General features: G+C 37.7%; 1 pseudogene; it reads left to right on the top strand.

Moving 5' to 3' along the window:
- The first annotated feature begins 2108 nt into the window (after positions 1 to 2108).
- Positions 2109 to 3216, top strand: LOC102873311 (annotated as a pseudogene).
- Positions 3217 to 4140: the final 924 nt, after the last annotated feature.

The following is a 4140-nucleotide window of genomic DNA, read 5'->3' as shown; positions in this document are numbered from 1 at the left end:
GTTGTCTACAGCCCACAGGTTGATGCTCATAAAGAGAATTATAGTGGATAATTGGAATATTTGTTATCTAAAACAGGGGAGAATAAAGGTATGAAAGCCTGTCTCACATGTTTTTAAGAATGTTTGCTCACATCCAACATGATAGGAGTGAAAGAGCTTTCATCTCTGGATAGTTTCCTACATTTCTCAGGGATATCTGGAAAATACAGAGTAGGGGAAGGTACTGGTACTACTACAAAATACTTCCTTACATAACCTGAAATTTTCTTCTTACCAAATGCTGCAGTCTGTGGTTCAGGTATGCAACTACAGCTAGGTATCTGAAGCAATAGTGTCTCATGAGCAAATAACTGTAACAATAACCCTAAACTTGTATACAAGAATTCCCTGATGGTGTAGATTTTACCTTTACCTGATCTTGCAAAAGCTGGGTTAACAGTGAGTATTACTGTCCCGCCTAGTAGCTGAGATAGCCTATTTGGTGTTGTACCTATGCAACCCCACTTAGTATGAATAGAAATGGGTTAAAAGGGAAGTACTTGCCAGAGTAATGTTACTGCCTGAGCTTTGAACTGGCATAGTAGCTGAAGCTGATGTCCCTTCCTTCCTAAGGTGGAAAATTTTGAGTGAAAATAAATGACAAATGAAAAATGAATAATAACTGAGGGTGAAGGAATAAGTGGGTTATATTGTTGTTGTTTGTTTTTAAGTACCATCGAGTTGCAGGCGACTCATAGTGATCCTATGAAAAAAAGTCTTGGATACCTCCTGTCTGAATTTTGTCCTTTCTCTGGGTTCATAGGGTTTCCAGAGGCAAGCTATTGTGGAAGTGGATGCCCCTCCTGCTTCCAAGCTTGTTTTAATTGGGAGCTTCACCAAACACTGTCCACCATGGGTAACCATTCTCGCATTTGACTCATCAGTGTCACAGTGTTCGGCTTCACAGCAACCATGAGTTACCTCTGTACAGCAAGTGAACATACCAGGGTTACATAACCCAGAAGAATGTTTCACCAAAAACAATTAAAGTCAGGCCTGAGGGCCGCGGAGGAGAGTCACCCACTTTTGTCTTGGGAGCATGACTTTCTGTCCGCTAGGCCAATTGCACTCTCTCTCTCTCTCTCTTTGCTGTTGTTGTTGATGGTATTGTTAAGTGCTATAGATTCACACAGGTGACTCATAGTGACCCTATGAATGAAAGTCCTGGACACCTGTATGACATTCGTCCTTTCTCCAAGTCCATAGGATTTCCAGAGGCAAGCTATTGTGGATGCAATAAATATTAAAATTATGTTAATACTTGAGAGAAACTCAGAAAAGTAACAACTTTCAACAGCTAAACATCAGAGACCAGAAAAGTGAAGTTAAGACACACTTAATAGTTGAAGAGGAAATGTGTTAAATTTTATTTGTTCTTTGGATATACGTGATACAGATGTTTCTTCTATGTTGGAATGTTAATATATATGGTAAAAATGAATATTGGATGGTATACCATGATGGAATATATTGTACTTAGAGTAAGAATATAGGTCAGCCTTTCACTAGTGCTGACCAGATTTACTAAAAGATTGCCCTGGAGAAATGCTTGTTGGAACAGTAGGACTACAGGGCAGGGCATGGGCTTAGTCTGGGGGAAGATTAAGCCCACTCAGACTTCTTAGGAGATTTGCAATTGAATGGATTTGTAGAGTCACTCTGGAGTTTTGATTGAAGAGATTTACATTTTGAGAGGCATGCAGCATTAGAGAGCCTGAGAAGCCAGGGAGGCTGCTTTTGCCTCCAGGGAGTGGCCTCAGTCATGGCTCCTTTGCTGTGCTAAGCCACTGTCTCTTACTAGGGAGCCACGTGGTTCAGTGGCACCTGGAGAGCAGGTTCTGGGAGCTGAGGAGGAAGAAGGCCTTGCAGGGTCTCCAGCATCCTTGTTAAGGCCCCCACCCCCTGTACTGTGGAAGCTGAAGGAGTGCTTCACCTTCTTCTTCAACCGAAACTGCTGAGCAATTTGTGTTTCGTTCTGGACAAGAGCCACTGGCCCACGCAGCCAGCGGCTGGCAGCACTGTTTGCGAAACATGTTCAACCATTATTTTGACACATATTAAAATACAGCATGGCCACTATGTCAGTGGAAATCAAATTGCCATATGTGGAGTAGTACCTTGCTGACCCTACTGAGATGTTTCTGTTCAGATGAAGTTCAGATTAGTACAGAAACAGTTATGACCATGACCACTCTTTACACAGGTAAGAAATAAGCAGTCCCAGCCTTGGAAGCACATTGTGTAGAATTTCTCACCAAACATCTTAGGGCAAGTAATACTTTTATGCTTCTCACTCAGGCTCGATGATTTGATGAACCTAAACTTCCTAATCTTTTTCTAGACACAATAGACAAAAGTACAATGGATGTAATAAGTGCAGAAGGTTTCACTGACACTCTGTGCCGTTCTAGAAAGAAAGACACTCAGTTTTCATTTGAGAAAGTGGACTTTTTTGAGCTGAGTTACGCTGGTCAGAATCAGAATGTCAGAGAAAGCAATTACTTTTGACTTTTGGAAAAAAACAGAAAGTCCTAAGAAAACTATTTTCCTTAATTTGGTTCCTACTGTTGACAATTGAAGCTCAATATGGAATTTTGTCAGATCAAGAAATGATGAATCTATTTCTCCAATTTTATGTCAATTCTAAACTCTGAGTTGAGGATATTGACGTACCAAATGCTGCCTTCAAGGAAATTAATGCAGCATCAATAGATTCCAGCAAGTAGAGAGCCAATGGGGTTACAGTTGAACAAGTGATCTAATTTGATGCATAATTAATAGAATTCCAATAGTCATATTTGGCTAATATTAATATCTATCTATGGCCTCACAGATAACCAAGTGATCATTGAATATGAAAACACCAAACCAAAAAAATAAACATACCAAAATACACACAAAAAATAAACCTTGAAATAAAATGATACTGGGTTTAGTTCCAACGATACTTCTAACACAAGATGTTCAAAGATCCTATAGAGATCTTGCCCAATGTCTGCTACACAGTGTGTACAAAACTCAAAGGTTTGGATTCCCAGTAAGGTACAAAAGTATTGAAGAAAGTAGTACATGAAACACCTACAGCTATCAAGATTGTTGTTCTTTTTTAGCTCTCCTGGAAATAACGGTACTTTGCTAGAAGATGGACAAATACCAGTAGTAATATTTTATACATAATTTAGCAATATTGTGTATCTTGACTAAATGGTATCATTGAGTTCATTCTCAAGTGTATAAATAACTGTTCACAGAAAGCAGTGTTATGAATATTTATAAGAAACATTTTAGTTTCTTAAAGGACACATAAAAATATTGATTAATCTGCATCATTTAAAGGCAGATTTTCCCATTTTCTTATAACCTTGGGGGGGGCAAAGAACTGTATTTAAGACGTTTCAGCTTTCTCTTGTATAATTTCATAGATCAGCTTGTTCACAGTCTTTCTATAACTTTGTAATTGAAAGATTCTTGTTACATTTAACTGATTTGGTTTTCAACTATTTTGAAATTTGAATGAAATGAGCTGAGTTTGTATTCCAAAAGGATTCTTACTAACTCAAGTGACTAAACATGAAAAGTACAAAAACTGACTGTATAACTGAAGTTTTGAAATATTGGAGAGCTGAGAAGTAAATTCTAGTTGTTAACTTTAGGAATAACACTACACAGGGAAGCAATATACACCAAGAAAATTTTCAGTGCACTTACAGAAAGGGATATTTTATAATAGTGAGTAATATATTATATGGTACAGTTTTAAATTACTATATCACAATAGTATGATATAAACAAAGGCTCTGAAGGTACAGCTGAAGATTGGATTTTTTATTACTAAACTGCACCATGAATACCTACTACTATGGTGATATTGTTGAAAATTCAGGATATTGAGGTGATGATGCTTGGGTAAACAGGCATAAATTCAACAATGTGGTAATACATTCACACAACAAGAAATGGAATAAAATACATTTCTTTTTTTATTATACTAGTTTATTTACCAAATTTGAATACATTGTTTTTCATATCAGTTCCTTCCCATTTCCAATCTAACCCCCTCCCCAATCAAATTGTGTGGCTCCATGATTAACACCCCCCCCC

The sequence above is a fragment of the Elephantulus edwardii genome, unplaced genomic scaffold, assembly GCF_000299155.1.
Source record: "Elephantulus edwardii isolate Elephantulus edwardi_28Jun2011 unplaced genomic scaffold, EleEdw1.0 scaffold00018, whole genome shotgun sequence".
NCBI lineage: Eukaryota > Metazoa > Chordata > Mammalia > Macroscelidea > Macroscelididae > Elephantulus > Elephantulus edwardii.
This window is presented reverse-complemented; position numbering and strand designations above follow the sequence as displayed.